Source organism: Schistocerca serialis, chromosome 2, assembly GCF_023864345.2.
Source record: "Schistocerca serialis cubense isolate TAMUIC-IGC-003099 chromosome 2, iqSchSeri2.2, whole genome shotgun sequence".
Classification (NCBI taxonomy): Eukaryota; Metazoa; Arthropoda; class Insecta; order Orthoptera; family Acrididae; genus Schistocerca; species Schistocerca serialis.
Genome location: NC_064639.1, coordinates 884,157,197 through 884,174,605, shown reverse-complemented (window position 1 = coordinate 884,174,605; position 17,409 = coordinate 884,157,197). Strand labels below are relative to the sequence as shown.

At 48.4% G+C, this 17,409-nt stretch overlaps 3 non-coding genes across 3 annotated transcripts; all 3 read left to right on the top strand.

Annotated features, from left to right (window-relative positions):
- The first annotated feature begins 11,017 nt into the window (after positions 1-11,017).
- On the top strand, positions 11,018-11,092 carry Trnas-cga (transfer RNA serine (anticodon CGA)). The gene has a single exon. It is a non-coding gene; the product is annotated as a tRNA-Ser (tRNA).
- Positions 11,093-11,318: 226 nt separating this feature from the next.
- Trnas-cga (transfer RNA serine (anticodon CGA)) lies at positions 11,319-11,393 on the top strand. The gene has a single exon. It is a non-coding gene; the product is annotated as a tRNA-Ser (tRNA).
- Positions 11,394-11,920: 527 nt separating this feature from the next.
- Trnal-caa (transfer RNA leucine (anticodon CAA)) lies at positions 11,921-11,995 on the top strand. Its single transcript has one exon. It is a non-coding gene; the product is annotated as a tRNA-Leu (tRNA).
- The last annotated feature ends 5,414 nt before the right edge of the window (positions 11,996-17,409 follow it).

The following is a 17,409-nucleotide window of genomic DNA, read 5'->3' as shown; positions in this document are numbered from 1 at the left end:
TCGCGGAGGCAAAGAAAGTGATACTCCAAGGTGCGTTTTCGCCAGTACGCTTTCATGCGACCATATCGTGCGATGCATTTTTTTATCTGCGGTTTCGCAGACTGTAGCCACCACATGATGCGTGTTGGATATCTGGATTGCATCCGAAGACAACGCTGCCATGTAGCATGGACCTCCTGTTTCAGTACTGCGTCCTCCAAAAGTGACACGTTTAGCTGCCATACGCCCCTTCCCAGGATGTTTTTTGTTTAGTATGCTTCGCGGTTATATGAAATGCGCAGTGATCCGAGAAGTTAAGAGGCCAAATTTCACAGTCAGTTATATTATGGATAAAACCTTTCGTTACATACAGCCTGTCTAGTCTGCTTGCCGAAGTACTGGATACGTACGTGTATCCTCGGGTGTGCGGGCGAAGGTGGCACCAAGCATCTATCATATCTAGCCCGTTAATTAACAGCAACAGCTCCTCACAAAAGTTGAAGTTCGGGATTTGATCTTCTGGACGCAATACGCAGTTAAAATCTCCACCCAAAATTATGTGCAGTCGAGGATCCGTTATTAATGGGACAATTTCGTCCCGGAACAGGTTGCCCCTTGCTCGTTTTCCGCTGGATCCAGAGGGAGCATATATATTAACAAGAAGCAGATCATATATTTGTGCAGTTATGCCTCGTCCAGATGCAAGTAATGCTTTTGCTGTACATGGTATGCCGTGTTTGAACAGTATTCCTGTTCCACATTCATTGCCTATGTTTAAGATCGCCTCATATCCGTACACATCCGCTATTTTGGTCGTAACTACCTCTTGTAACATCGCTATGTCAATGTCGGCGGCATATAAGTAGTCCTTCACAGATTGTAACTTTACGTCCGAAACTATTCTGTTTACATTGAGAGTGGCGATTTTATACGCCTGCGTCATTCGCTAGTCCAACTAAGCGCATTCAGTGTCGTCAGACCATGCTGTCCCCGTATCAGTTCCGCAGCGGTCAACAGTGTCCATTGGTTCTTCAATTGGAGGGGCGAGGTTCATCTGTACGTCCTCATTCGGGTTGGGGATGTCTGGTTTTCCGATGTCTACCACGCCTTGCTTTCCGCTTCGATCTGTTTTAAGAATTTTTTTGGTACGGGAGAGTTTTTTCTCCAGTTCTTGGATCTCTTCAGGGCTCTGTTTTCGTGTTTGCCGTTTAGGTTTCACAGGCTGCTGTCTGATGTTGTCTTCCTCAGCATTCTTCAAATCTTCTAAGCGGGTGGTGTTTCGAGCTAAATTGTCGACCGTGCTCTTGGTGGATGATGGGGTCAATAGAGAAATCGGTTCACTATGAGGTTGCTCATTCCGGGATGGTTCTTGCATGTCATTCTCAACAGCGGAGGAATCGGGTAATTTGCTGTGGCTCCCAATATCTTTCGGTGTCTGTTGTGTTGAAACCGTTACAGCTGTCACGATTTCCTTAGGTTCGGGTGGTCTAGCTTCTGTCGTGTCAGTGGTGGCAATCTGGGCTTCTTCTCGGGTTGGATGGTTCTCCGTGTTCACATCAGGGCTTGGGGTCAGGACTTGGCCGCGGGCAGCCGTAGCGTTAAGTCGCTGGCAGCGCAGTCATAGCCGGCGGTCGCGGCGCCTCGCCAGCCGGCAGCTGCGCCACTCGCCGCTGTAAACACTCCGCGCGGACGTGGCCGGGAGAGTTGCACGCCGCGCACGTCCTCGGCTGGCCGTCGTATATGACGATACCTCGGTATCCACAGACGCTGATGTATGACGGTACATGTTTGTGCAAATCGACCTTTAATTGCCTCACTCCGTTGAGAACTTGGAATTTGCGCGCGTTGGACCACCGTTCGGCAACATTGCTGAGAACTTTACCGTACGGCGCTATCACTGCGTTTATTTGTTCCGCCGGTACTTCGAATGGTAGTTCGAATATCCTGATCGTTCGTATTCCAAACCCTGCATGCGTTACGGTGATTTCGCCTACGTTTCCATCACAATGTTTAAATTTCATAATTCCTCCGCAAGACTCAACTATTTTGTCACATAAGTTAGCATTCCTCAATTTCACAAATACAACGCTGCTCACTATCGAAAGATGCATTCCAATGACATCCTCTGAATCAACTTTCAGTTCGTATTCCAACCAATCTTCGATTTCGTGTAGTTTAGGTCGGGCGTAATTACGATCAAACGAGAATTTCAAAGTATCTTGTCTGTTCAAGTGGGCCATCACGGATTCATATTTCAAATTTCAATATGCGTAGAAGTTCTGCAACGATGCAAGAAGCACTGCGACTTACCACGCCGAAGCACAGCAGACCGCGGCGCACGAAACTCAGCACACGTCCGCACAGCACGGCTGACGCGGCGAGACTATGTGCTTCGGTAGCTCAGTACAGTCAGCCTTCGGCGGCGCAGCGGTTCGGACGGTGTTTACGTCCCTGCCGCACGTCTGCGCGAGAAGTGTTTACGTGTGTAGCGGTGTGCCGCGGTAATACATAGAACGAATCATGGCCTTGTCCTTCCGCAAATCGACACTGAAATTTAGTTTTGTTAACGAATATGCTCGACCGAAGGCTTACGAGATCGAACGTTATTTACGGGACGAGGTGAAAATCGAACCTGACGTTCTAGTTGGAATCCACTTATCTATAGTCAGCAGCGTGGTTTATGTCAAGCTTATAAATGAAGCGGCATGTGACGAACTACTACTTCGACACAGACAAGGACTTCGTTTCTGTCATTCGGACGGGAATGTTGGAGCGGTAACAGTTGAACACGCCGGCATGGGACTCAGAACGATCCGCGTCTTTGAGCTTCCATTCGAAGTGCCAGAAGAATTGGTGACAGACGCCCTGCGTCCTTACGGAACTGTCCTATCCCACGTGGCTGAAAAATGGGCGAGCTTCAAGACGTATCCTGTCCTCAATGGCGTCAGACAAATACGGATTGAACTCCGAAAACACGTCCCGTCATACTTGTACATCGCCGGTTGTAGGGCGATTGTCATTTACGACGGACAACCAAGGACGTGCTCTGGATGTGGGAAGGAGGGACACATACGTTCTGAGTGTGCTCAACGGAGGTTATTACAGCTGCCACGGGATGATCCACCCCTCACGCCGCATCCGACTGTGCTCCCCATGACTTACGTCGCCGCATTACGCGATGACGTGGGCCGCGAGACAGACGCGTACCAGAACACACAGACAGCGGCGGATCGTGGCGAGCCACAGAAAGACGACGTTGCGCTGGACCGCCTGCAACAGTCACAGGACGCCCTCTCTTCGGTTCCGCTTGAGGCCCCTTCAGATAAGGCACTTGGAGACGTCGAAAATACGACGGCGCACGATTCTGACGTCCCCCACGAACAACTGGAGACCATGTTGACCTCTGATTCCGAGGCCCGGCAACGTAAACAGCGCTCACCAAAACGCCGGAAGAAGCGCCGCCTCACGGTGGAGAACGATCACTCTGATCTAGTAGATAATTCTGAGAAGTTTACGGGTACAGAACAGACGACCATGGATACAGAAGAACTACCTCGCGTGGATGCAACGGTGGCCAGCGGGACGGCGGCACGACCTAATGCTGACGATGCTCCAGACACAGCGAAGGAGCTCGATAGACGGCAACAGGATACTGAGGAGGCTCCGGCGCCTGTATCGCACGACAACGATGGGACACTAGGGGATTGGTCAGAAGAGCCACCCCCTTGGGGAACAGATGATGCCGGAGGAACTGCTCCCACGCACTCTCCCGGTGTAAGACCGGCAGGGTGCACGGAATAATGGCAGACTATATGAGGGGACGGCGGGGGACGTTAGTCCGACAGCAGCCTATGTACGGCAAAATTAGCGACCGTACGGTACCCTATCTACGTTGACCGCCATGCACCAAGCTTATCGGATAGGGTCTGTTAACATCAATCGCATTGGGACGCAGGTGAAAATCAAGATGCTCAGTGACATGATAAAGGCTGCGGATTTAGACATCGCACTATTACAAGAAGTTCGGGTACTCCCCCCTTCGGACTTTTACGGTTACGACATTTACTGTTCCCCGTGTGACGAGAGAGGCGTTGGTACAGCTATACTATTAAAGGAAGGGATACGTGCAGACGAAGTAGAGTATTTGCCTTCTGCCCGTGGTACGGCCGTGACCATAGGAGGAATACGTTTGATCAACATATACGCACCGTCAGGTTCGGATAAGAGAAGGGACAGAGCAGATTTTTACGCCCATGAGGTTGCACCGTTGTTCCAGGGACGATACGATGGTTGCATACTCGGCGGAGATTTTAATTGTGTGCTTGACAGAAAGGACCAACAACCTAACTATACTACTAGCCAAGAACTTAGGGAGCTGGTCAACGGGATGGAATTAGTCGATACATGGGACCTGAAGTATCGCAACCAACCAGGATATACATTTTTTACTAGCCACTCCGCGGGCCGTTTGGATCGAATCTACGTTTCAAGGGCGTTAGCAGTGTCGACGGTGGACGCAGAAATATGGCCGACAGCGTTTACAGACCACGAGGCATATATTTGTACAGTTAACCTTGATAGACAGCAGGTGTGGAGACGGAGGGGTAATTGGAAGATGAACGTCTCCCACCTGCGAGATGCGGAATGCCGACGCATGGTGGAGGACGCGTGGCATGGCTGCCTCCGTCGACGAAATTCTTTCGGTTCTATCCTGCAGTGGTGGATCGAGTGCGCGAAGCCAGCTTTACGGAGGACGTTAATAGGTTATGGGAAGGAGGTTTCTCAATGGCAGCGCACGACCACTGAGTTTTACTTTACGGCTCTCCGGGAACTGTTAGCTCAACCACCTACACCAGAACGCCAGACGGCCGTCCACCGAGTTAAGGCGAAGCTGGTACAACTTGCGACGCAGAGGATGGCAGGTACGATGATACGCGCGAGGTCGCAGGATTTCCTGCCCAACGAGGTTCCCTCGATGCATTACGTGATAAAGGAAAGACGAAGAAGACGCAGGAATTTAATACATGAGATCGATCTCGGCGATGGACGTCGTTATACAACACAAAGGGGCATAGCACAGGCGTTCACGGATCATTTTAGCAGATTCTATGCGAGCAACGGGGAGGGTCAGAGGGAGCTGGGGAACGTCCTGGAAGAGATCCCTGACGCGACGACTGTGAACGGGGAAGCAGACGGGTTATCCGAAATTACGTGTGAAGAGCTGGAAGAAGCGATTACACGAGGTGCTTGCAACAAGTCCCCAGGTCCAGATGGATTCCCGTTGGAATTTTACCGTGCCTTCGTGACCATTATGACACCGATGTGGCTATGTATGTTTAATGAGCTTCTGCGGCAAGAAGTACCGGTTCACATTCAGTTCACGGAAGGACTCATGATACCGATACCGAAGCCCCGTGGTGGCAAACGGCCTTGTGATTATCGCCCCTTGACCCTCCTTAATAGTGACTACAAGATCTTCATGCGCATCCTGGGAAGTCGTATCAAAAAGTCGCTGGAGCATCGAATACATGCCGATCAGACTTGTCTTGGCGGCATCAGTAATATCCACACAGCCTTGGGAGACTATCGTGACGTCGTCGCCCTCGCGGCTGCATGCCGCCTCCGGGGGGCGATGGTTGCTGTAGATTTCGATCATGCTTTTGATCGCGTGGATCATGTGTACCTCGCGGCGGTGATGAACAGGATGGGTGTCTCGCCATTATTGACCAATGCTGTGATGCGGCTGTTGCACGGCGCCAGATCAGCGATGGTGGTCAACGGAGGGAGAACTGAGTATTTTACGATCTTAAGATCAGTGAGACAGGGTTGCCCCTCGTCGATCCTCCTTTATGCGATTGCCTTAGAACCGTGCCTCGCAGGCCTTCGCCGCCGTCTTACCGGGATCTCCCTACGGCATTTATCGTTCAAATGCAGAGCATATGCGGATGATATTGTGTTCCTCGTACGGAATGAGAGGGAGACTCAAACAGCACTGGATTGGCTACAGACGTATGGGATGGCAGCTGGAAGTGTGGTCAACTACCGAAAATCGCAATTCATGCATGTGGGGCGTGGCCTAGAACCAGGAACGGAAGGACCCTTACCTGCGGTGGAAACCCTTCGCTGTTTGGGTATCACCTTTCATAAAGAGACAGCGGGAACGGCTGCGGACAACTACCGAAGATTGTTACTCAGAGTCCGCACGGCAGTACGACTAAACGCCCTACGGTCGATGGATATGTTGCAGCGAGTGTTACTCGTCAACCTTTATCTCGCGCCCATGATGTGCCACCTGACACACCTTCTCCCCTTGACGCGTACGATGGCTATGAGGATTCAGGCGGCTTTTGGGTACTATGTGTGCCTGGGACAACTCTTTAAGGTACAGTACAACACGCTTACCCTCCCAGCGCGAGAGGGGGGCGTTGGTTTAGTGAACGTGTACGAGAAGGCGCGTGCCATGTTTATTAATACTATGCTCAAACGGTGGCGCAACAGGGACCACTCGCTTACGGGGACGATCATCGAAGAACTCGTACCAACATCGCATCTTCCTCCAGTCAGTGTCGGCCATATATCGCCCCCTTTCACGTATGTGCGCACGTTCATCGTGGAACACAGTTACGTTCGAGAGCGTTTACCGACGACCCGACAGTCGACATCGAAGGACGTGTACCATCTGCTCCTCCGACAGATCGCCCGGAATAGGGTGGAACGCAAACATCCAGCTGTTAATTGGCACGTGGTGTGGCGCACGGTCCACCACCCCCACCTACCTACATCAGTCAGATCAACATGGTACCTTGTCGTCAACCGAAAATACCCTACAAATGATAAAAAGCACGCAATACATTTGGCGGATTCGCCCTTGTGTCAGCAATGCGGCGTGCTGGATACGGACGACCACCGGCTGGTCTGCGGCGAGGCATTGGCTGTCTGGACTCTCGCAAGAAAGATAATAGCGTTCATGCGGCGCACTATCTATACAGCAGTCTCTTCTGACATAGTATTTTTTCCAGAGGCAACGTATTTTCCGCGTCATAAGACGAACGCGGTGGCGTGGATCACAGGTATGACGGTCCATTACATCTATAGAGACACACGTCCGAACTTACTGAACGTCCTGGATTACTGGCAATACTTGCAAGATGGACACACAAAACTATTACGGCTACAAACGTACAAGGATTGGTATGCCAATTTCCTAGTAACGGTTTTTGCGGACCCGCCATATACCTGGGGTGTGCCGGGTGCGCAAAGATGAGCGGCGGTGCTGTCTTGTGAAACCGACCAAGTTAAAGTGATCGACTAAGAACACTATGCGAGTATGCGACTTGCGAAAAACTCGCGCTTGAACAGTTATCAAATGGATGTATTTCAAATTTTGTTTTCATATCCAAAATACTTTTCTTTAGGGTGCCGGAGGTGGCCCCACTTCGATTTTGTTGTTATTTCATGCTGCATGGTAGGACGGCAGCAAGGATCCTTCCAGAACAGTTATCATGTGACAGGACGTACTATGTTTATTTTGTGAATAATAAAGGTTAATGTTTCTCCTACCTTCCTTCATAAAAAAAAAAAAAAAAAAAAAAAAAAAAAAAAAAAAAAAAAAAGGTGGTAGAGCACTTGCCCGCGAAAGGCAAAGGTCCCGAGTTCGAGTCTCGGTCGGGCACTGTAAAAAAAAAAAAAAAAAAAAAAAAAAAAAAAAAAAAAAAAAAAAAAAAAAAAAAAAAAAAAAAAAAGTTGGTAGAGCACTTGCCCGCGAAAGGCAAAGGTCCCGAGTTCGAGTCTCGGTCGGGCACACAGTTTTAATCTGCCAGGAAGTTTCATATCAGCGCACACTCCGCTGCAGAGTGAAAATCTCATTCTGGAAACATCCCCCAGGCTGTGGCTAAGCCATGTCTCCGCTATATCCTTTCTTTCAGGAGTGCTAGTTCTGCAAGGTTCGCAGGAGAGCTTCTGTAAAGTTTGGAAGGTAGGAGACGAGATACTGGCAGAAGTAAAGCTGTGACTACCAGGCGTGAGTCGTGCTTCGGTAGCTCAGTTGGTAGAGCACTTGCCCGCGAAAGGCAAAGGTCCCGAGTTCGAGTCTCGGTCGGGCACACAGTTTTAATCTGCCAGGAAGTTTCATATCAGCGCACACTCCGCTGCAGAGTGAAAATCTCATTCTGGAAACATCCCCCAGGCTGTGGCTAAGCCATGTCTCCGCTATATCCTTTCTTTCAGGAGTGCTAGTTCTGCAAGATTCGCAGGAGAGCCTCTGTAAAGTTTGGAAGGTAGGAGACGAGATACTGGCAGAAGTAAAGCTGTGAGTACCGGGCGTGAGTCGTGCTTCGGTAGCTCAGTTGGTAGAGCACTTGCCCGCGAAAGGCAAAGGTCCCGAGTTCGAGTCTCGTTCGGGCACACAGTTTTAATCTGCCAGGAAGTTTCATATCAGCGCACACTCCGCTGCAGAGTGAAAATCTCATTCTGGAAACATCCCCCAGGCTGTGGCTAAGCCATGTCTCCGCTATATCCTTTCTTTCAGGAGTGCTAGTTCTGCAAGGTTCGCAGGAGAGCTTCTGTAAAGTTTGGAAGGTAGGAGACGAGATACTGGCAGAAGTAAAGCTGTGAGTACCGGGCGTGAGTCGTGCTTCGGTAGCTCAGTTGGTAGAACACTTGCCCGCGAAAGGCAAAGGTCCCGAGTTCGAGTCTCGGTCGGGCACACAGTTTTAATCTGCCAGGAAGTTTCGTATCAGCGCACACTCCGCTGCAGAGTGAAAATCTCATTCTGGAAACATCCCCCAGGCTGTGGCTAAGCCATTTCTCCGCTATATCCTTTCTTTCAGGAGTGCTAGTTCTGCAAGGTTCGCAGGAGAGCTTCTGTAAAGTTTGGAAGGTAGGAGACGAGATACTGGCAGAAGTAAAGCTGTGAGTACCGGGCGTGAGTCGTGCTTCGGTAGCTCAGTTGGTAGAGCACTTGCCTGCGAAAGGCAAAGGTCCCGAGTTCGAGTCTCGGTCGGGCACACAGTTTTAATCTGCCAGGAAGTTTCGTATCAGCGCACACTCCGCTGCAGAGTGAAAATCTCATTCTGGAAACATCCCCCAGGCTGTGGCTAAGCCATGTCTCCGCTATATCCTTTCTTTCAGGAGTGCTAGTTCTGCAAGGTTCGCAGGAGAGCTTCTGTAAAGTTTGGAAGGTAGGAGACGAGATACTGGCAGAAGTAAAGCTGTGAGTACCGGGCGTGAGTCGTGCTTCGGTAGCTCAGTTGGTAGAGGACTTGCACGCGAAAGGCAAAGGTCCCGAGTTCGAGTCTCGGTTGGGCACACAGTTTTAATCTGCCAGGAAGTTTCATATCAGCGCACACTCCGCTGCAGAGTGAAAATCTCATTCTGGGAACATCCCCCAGGCTGTGGCTAAGCCATGTCTCCGCTATATCCTTTCTTTCAGGAGTACTAGTTCTGCAAGGTTCGCAAGAGAGCTTCTGTAAAGTTTGGAAGGTAGGAGACGAGATACTGGCAGAAGTAAAGCTGTGAGTACCGGGCGTGAGTCGTGCTTCGGTAGCTCAGTTGGTAGAGCACTTGCCCGCGAAAGGCAAAGGTCCCGAGTTCGAGTCTCGGTCGGGCACACAGTTTTAATCTGCCAGGAAGTTTCGTATCAGCGCACACTCCGCTGCAGAGTGAAAATCTCATTCTGGAAACATCCCCCAGGCCGTGGCTAAGCCATGTCTCCGCTATATCCTTTCTTTCAGGAGTGCTAGTTCTGCAAGGTTCGCAGGAGAGCTTCTGTAAAGTTTGGAAGGTAGGAGACGAGATACTGGCAGAAGTAAAGCTGTGAGTACCGGGCGTGAGTCGTGCTTCGGTAGCTCAGTTGGTAGAGCACTTGCCCGCGAAAGGCAAAGGTCCCGAGTTCGAGTCTCGGTCGGGCACACAGTTTTAATCTGCCAGGAAGTTTCATATCAGCGCACACTCCGCTGCAGAGTGAAAATCTCATTCTGGAAACATCCCCCAGGCTGTGGCTAAGCCATGACTCCGCTATATCCTTTCTTTCAGGAGTGCTAGTTCTGCAAGGTTCGCAGGAGAGCTTCTGTAAAGTTTGGAAGGTAGGAGACGAGATACTGGCAGAAGTAAAGCTGTGAGTACCGGGCGTGAGTCGTGCTTCGGTAGCTCAGTTGGTAGAGCACTTGCCCGCGAAAGGCAAAGGTCCCGAGTTCGAGTCTCGGTCGGGCACACAGTTTTAATCTGCCAGGAAGTTTCATATCAGCGCACACTCCGCTGCAGAGTGAAAATCTCATTCTGGAAACATCCCCCAGGCTGTGGCTAAGCCATGTCTCCGCTATATCCTTTCTTTCAGGAGTGCTAGTTCTGCAAGGTTCGCAGGAGAGCTTCTGTAAAGTTTGGAAGGTAGGAGACGAGATACTGGCAGAAGTAAAGCTGTGAGTACCGGGCGTGAGTCGTGCTTCGGTAGCTCCGTTGGTAGAGCACTTGCCCGCGAAAGGCAAAGGTCCCAAGTTCGAGTCTCGGTCGGGCACACAGTTTTAATCTGCCAGGAAGTTTCATATCAGCGCACACTCCGCTGCAGAGTGAAAATCTCATTCTGGAAACATCCCCCAGGCTGTGGCTAAGCCATGTCTCCGCTATATCCTTTCTTTCAGGAGTGCTAGTTCTGCAAGGTTCGCAGGAGAGCTTCTGTAAAGTTTGGAAGGTAGGAGACGAGATACTGGCAGAAGTAAAGCTGTGAGTACCGGGCGTGAGTCGTGCTTCGGTAGCTCAGTTGGTAGAGCACTTGCCCGCGAAAGGCAAAGGTCCCGAGTTCGAGTCTCGGTCGGGCACACAGTTTTAATCTGCCAGGAAGTTTCATATCAGCGCACACTCCGCTGCAGAGTGAAAATCTCATTCTGGAAACATCCCCCAGGCTGTGGCTAAGCCATGTCTCCGCTATATCCTTTCTTTCAGGAGTGCTAGTTCTGCAAGGTTCGCAGGAGAGCTTCTGTAAAGTTTGGAAGGTAGGAGACGAGATACTGGCAGAAGTAAAGCTGTGAGTACCGGGCGTGAGTCGTGCTTCGGTAGCTCAGTTGGTAGAGCAATTGCCCGCGAAAGGCAAAGGTCCCGAGTTCGAGTCTCGGTCGGGCACACAGTTTTAATCTGCCAGGAAGTTTCATATCAGCGCACACTCCGCTGCAGAGTGAAAATCTCATTCTGGAAACATCCCCCAGGCTGTGGCTAAGCCATGTCTCCGCTATATCCTTTCTTTCAGGAGTGCTAGTTCTGCTAGGTTCGCAGGAGAGCTTCTGTAAAGTCTGGAAGGTAGGAGACGAGATACTGGCAGAAGTAATGCTGTGAGTACCGGGCGTGAGTCGTGCTTCGGTAGCTCAGTTGGTAGAGCACTTGCCCGCGAAAGGCAAAGGTCCCGAGTTCGAATCTCGGTCGGGCACACAGTTTTAATCTGCCAGGAAGTTTCATATCAGCGCACACTCCGCTGCAGAGTGAAAATCTCATTCTGGAAACATCCCCCAGGCTGTGGCTAAGCCATGTCTCCGCTATATCCTTTCTTTCAGGAGTGCTAGTTCTGCAAGGTTCGCAGGAGAGCTTCTGTAAAGTTTGGAAGGTAGGAGACGAGATACTGGCAGAAGTAAAGCTGTGAGTACCGGGCGTGAGTCGTGCTTCGGTAGCTCAGTTGGTAGAGCACTTGCCCGCGAAAGGCAAAGGTCCCGAGTTCGAGTCTCGGTCGGGCACACAGTTTTAATCTGCCAGGAAGTTTCATATCAGCGCACACTCCGCTGCAGAGTCAAAATCTCATTCTGGAATCATCCCCCAGGCTGTGGCTAAGCCATGTCTCCGCTATATCCTTTCTTTCAGGAGTGCTAGTTCTGCAAGGTTCGCAGGAGATCTTCTGTAAAGTTTGGAAGGTAGGAGACGAGATACTGGCAGAAGTAAAGCTGTGAGTACTGGGCGTGAGTCGTGCTTCGGTAGCTCAGTTGGTAGAGCACTTGCCCGCAAAAGGCAAAGGTCCCGAGTTCGAGTCTCGGTCGGGCACACAGTTTTAATCTGCCAGGAAGTTTCATATCAGCGCACACTCCGCTGCAGAGTGAAAATCTCATTCTGGAAACATCCCCCAGGCTGTGGCTAAGCCATGTCTCCGCTATATCCTTTCTTTCAGGAGTGCTAGTTCTGCAAGGTTCGCAGGAGAGCTTCTGTAAAGTTTGGAAGGTAGGAGACGAGATACTGGCAGAAGTAAAGCTGTGAGTACCAGGCGTGAGTCGTGCTTCGGTAGCTCAGTTGGTAGAGCACTTGCCCGCGAAAGGCAAAGGTCCCGAGTTCGAGTCTCGGTCGGGCACACAGTTTTAATCTGCCAGGAAGTTTCATATCAGCGCACACTCCGCTGCAGAGTGAAAATCTCATTCTGGAAACATCCCCCAGGCTGTGGCTAAGCCATGTCTCCGCTATATCCTTTCTTTCAGGAGTGCTAGTTCTGCAAGGTTCGCAGGAGAGCTTCTGTAAAATTTGGAAGGTAGGAGACGAGATACTGGCAGAAGTAAAGCTGTGAGTACCGGGCGTGAGGCGTGCTTCGGTAGCTCAGTTGGTAGAGCACTTGCCCGCGATAGGCAAAGGTCCCGAGTTCGAGTCTCGGTCGGGCACACAGTTTTAATCTGCCAGGAAGTTTCATATCAGCGCACACTCCGCTGCAGAGTGAAAATCTCATTCTGGAAACATCCCCCAGGCTGTGGCTAAGCCATGTCTCCGCTATATCCTTTCTTTCAGGAGTGCTAGTTCTGCAAGGTTCGCAGGAGAGCTTCTGTAAAGTTTGGAAGGTAGGAGACGAGATACTGGCAGAAGTAAAGCTGTGAGTACCAGGCGTGAGTCGTGCTTCGGTAGCTCAGTTGGTAGAGCACTTGCCCGCGAAAGGCAAAGGTCCCGAGTTCGAGTCTCGGTCGGGCACACAGTTTTAATCTGCCAGGAAGTTTCATATCAGCGCACACTCCGCTGCAGAGTGAAAATCTCATTCTGGAAACATCCCCCAGGCTGTGGCTAAGCCATGTCTCCGCTATATCCTTTCTTTCAGGAGTGCTAGTTCTGCAAGGTTCGCAGGAGAGCTTCTGTAAAGTTTGGAAGGTAGGAGACGAGATACTGGCAGAAGTAAAGCTGTGAGTACCGGGCGTGAGGCGTGCTTCGGTAGCTCAGTTGGTAGAGCACTTGCGCGCGAAAGGCAAAGGTCCCGAGTTCGAGTCTCGGTCGGGCACACAGTTTTAATCTGCCAGGAAGTTTCATATCAGCGCACACTCCGCTGCAGAGTGAAAATCTCATTCTGGAAACATCCCCCAGGCTGTGGCTAAGCCATGTCTCCGCTATATCCTTTCTTTCAGGAGTGCTAGTTCTGCAAGGTTCGCAGGAGAGCTTCTGTAAAGTTTGGAAGGTAGGAGACGAGATACTGGCAGAAGTAAAGCTGTGAGTACCGGGCGTGAGTCGTGCTTCGGTAGCTCAGTTGGTAGAGCACTTGCCCGCGAAAGGCAAAGGTCCCGAGTTCGAGTCTCGGTCGGGCACACAGTTTTAATCTGCCAGGAAGTTTCATATCAGCGCACACTCCGCTGCAGAGTGAAAATCTCATTCTGGAAACATCCCCCAGGCTGTGGCTAAGCCATGTCTCCGCTATATCCTTTCTTTCAGGAGTGCTAGTTCTGCAAGGTTCGCAGGAGAGCTTCTGTAAAGTTTGGAAGGTAGGAGACGAGATACTGGCAGAAGTAAAGCTGTGAGTACCGGGCATGAGTCGTGCTTCGGTAGCTCAGTTGGTAGAGCACTTGCCCGCGAAAGGCAAAGGTCCCGAGTTCGAGTCTCGGTCGGGCACACAGTTTTAATCTGCCAGGAAGTTTCATATCAGCGCACACTCCGCTGCAGAGTGAGAAGCTCATTCTGGAAACATTGTTTGTTGTCTATCAAAATCTTTCATTTGCTAACTATGCCTATCAGTAGTTAGTGCCTTCCGTAGTTTGAATCTTTTATTTAGCTGGCAGTAGGGGCGCTCGCTGTATTACAGTAGTTCGAGTAACTAAGATTTTTGTGAGGTAAGCGATTTGTGAAATGCATAGGTTAATATTAGTCAGGGCCATTATTTTGTATGGATTTCTGAAAGTTAGATTGCGTTGCGCTAAAAATATTGTATGTCAGTTTAAGCACTGTCATGTATAAATTGTTCAAAGGAAGGAGAAAGCAGATTATAGACAGAGCTGTGCGAAGTCACTCACTTCATTTGATCGACTGAGGAGTTACCAGACAGCTGGAAGACAGCAGTCACTTCCCCGATACACGGGGAAGGAAGCAAGATGTGTTGATCTAACTACTAAGTAATCAGCTTACTTAACAGCGCAAACAAGATCCTTTCAACAATTATTTTAGAAAACCTTAAACCGTTTGCAGAAAATATTATGGGAGAATATCAAACTGGGTTCTGTCCAAACCATTCAACTACTGACTATGTCTTTGCTCTTAGGCAAAGTCTTGAAAACTATTTGGAAAGATAAAATTTCAGGTACTCTTCATAGATTTTCAAAGAGATAACGACAGTATTTATCGAGATAGCCCTGTAAAATTTTGAAAGAGTTCGGAATCCTAAATAAACTCGCTGAAACGATCCGAATATGTAGAGTGAAACAGGAGCGATGGTAAGAACTGGTGCAGCATGCTCACAACCTTTCCCCATTACAACTGGATTAAGACAGAGAGACGCACTGTAATGTGTGCTGTTTAACCTCATCTTGAAGAAGGTCATAAGCAAAGATGAAGAGTATCATGGGCTACGAATGGAACGTGTGCACCTTCAGATATTTCTTTACGCAGACGACATGGCGAAAGTGAGCGAGACCGAACAAGATCTTGGAGAAATGTGTAAAAGGAGCGCCATAGCAGCTTGTAAGAGCAGGAATAGTGATCGGTAAACAAAAAACGGAACATATAAAAGTCGGGGGAACTAAATATGCACAACAGCAGTTCACAAATGATGTAGGCAAGTTCAGGTCTACTGATCAATTAGCTGGGAAGTTGGTACCGTTGTTGAAATCAAATACCCATAGATGTAAATGAAAGAAATTCTGCTGCCTCCAGATGTTTACACACCCTCAGACATGCCTTCACTTCTTAAGTCTTATCAGTTCTAATGTCTTATCACATGCCACCAAAATGAAGATCTACAATGATATTATACGCCCCATTTTCCTCTGTAGTTCAGAAAACTAGACATTAAGCACAGGAGGGATTTTAGAAAGTTTAACTTCATTGAAAGAGAAGAATACGGGGCCGAGTGAAAGAGGAAGATACTTAGAGAGCAAGAAAGATAAATGAAGTTCATGATATCATGAACCAGCCCAACATTTTACAACATCAAAAAAGCAGACAACTCCAGTGGACAGATCACGTAATCCGTATGACAGAAGCCCAACTAAACATGCTTTCATTGCCCCATTACAACAAAAAGACCCTTGGATCTGGCAAGAAACACACGGGAAGATGCGGAATCTTTGAATGTAGTCAATTGGGAGCAAACAGCAACAGACAGAACGCAGTGGACACTGATTGTTGACCCAGCGCATATTCTACAGGACTGAAGACCGCTGAATAAATAAGTGAGTAAGTAAGCAATAAAGAGTCCTTCCTGTGGGGCAGTCGCAACTGTACCAGTTCATTTTGTAAAATGAAGAAACCGCACAACAGCTGCTGAATCAACAAATTGTAAGGAATACGAGACCGGTTTCAGAGCTCTTAAAGTTCCATTATCTGGTGTAAACTGTAGTAATGAAAATGTTGTGCTACAGTGCAATGGAAGAGAAACTTCAAGTTTTTGTTGTTGTAATGTTAGATACAGAACTATGCAGTTAAACTTTCTAAAATAAAAGACAGAATAGGACGTTACTTACAAATTAAATCATTTAAACATCTGAGGCCATCCTCTCTCCAGTTTTGTCATGGAACGAAAGTTCCGTGTCAAAAGAGTAAAAAGGGGAACCTAGAAAAATCCCAAAAACCGACATCATGACTGAACACCGAATGCCACCACAGTCATAAAAGATGTAGTCGTAAAATATACAAGATGCTATGAAGACAGGAAAACACATATCGTCTGGAATTACTTACAAGGCGACCCGATCGGGAACACTGACATGAAAACTAAGCAATAATAAATACTTGGGAGTCATGAGCATTGGGGGCGCACACGACCCATAGCGTAGGCGCTGTATGAATCAGATGTATGAGTGGTAAACTGGTTAAACCGGAAAAGCGGGAAGTGTCAGCAGAAAGGAGACGGAACGACCACGACATTAGGAAGGGAGAGAACCTATACATCTAAAAACAAGGAAAATTATTACGTTACGTAGGTAACTAGACTTTCCTGAATAATGTCATAATTACGTAAAATATTTTTATGATCCTGGTCAGAGCGTACATTAATAGTATCAAGAGGATGGGAATAGAGACTTCTTAAGATTTCAGTTTCTTTCAGGACATTGAGTATCCGATCTTTCTCTGCAGTCTGTAAGACAACTAAAGTATCACTAACCTGTTGCAGCTAATGTTGGTTGTCACTCAAATTGATTGTCAAAGCTGACCTGGAATTGTCCAGGTCTATGTCTTCTTTAAATCTCGTATGAAAATTCCTACCTCTTTGGGCCTGTATTTGCTCTTACACATCCAGCTTGTTTCAATACAATACAAGACGAGATAGGAGAAAGAATACTTCTTGAAAACTTCACTGTTCCTTAACTTACTGCTCAAATTTTTTGACACGAAAAAATTCCGGAACTATGCAGGCTGAAAAAAATTTCGTCCCGGTCCTGTCTGATACGTATCGATGATATGGAATCTTGTAAACCTCATTCTTTTTCTTGTCCTCTACTGTGTTCAGAGTGATTCCCTTCCGTGCTCCGTCTTTTTTTATCCAATTTGTCATCCATAGATCGCGGATACCAATTACGCGCGGCGATACACTTGATGATGACGAAACCCTTTAATATTCCTCTGGTGTAAGGGGAACATTATTTAATCTGTTTACGAGAGACCTGAAGGTAGCAATTTTATATTTAAACGGGTAGTATGATGTTACATTCCAGGACTAAATAAATTGACTCTTTTCTATAAATATCAAACTTTACCAATTTGCGGTGATCTTTAAATACGGCAAAGTCCGTTGATCTGAACATGAAAAAGTAGTTATTAAACGGAACTTACTAAGTTTGTTACACAGACTGTCATACTCTTGCTTGCTACCTCCATATACAACAAAAATATCGTCAACATAACGCTTCCAGCTCACCAACTTAGCGATTCCTCCATTTTAAGTAAGTAATTAAATAAGTACTCTTAACTGTAAGGCAACTCATGAGAGCGTGCTGCCGAAATACGTCTTGCCAATAAATATTACTAAAAAGTGTCTAAGCCAGTGAAAAATATTTCTTAAATTTTTTG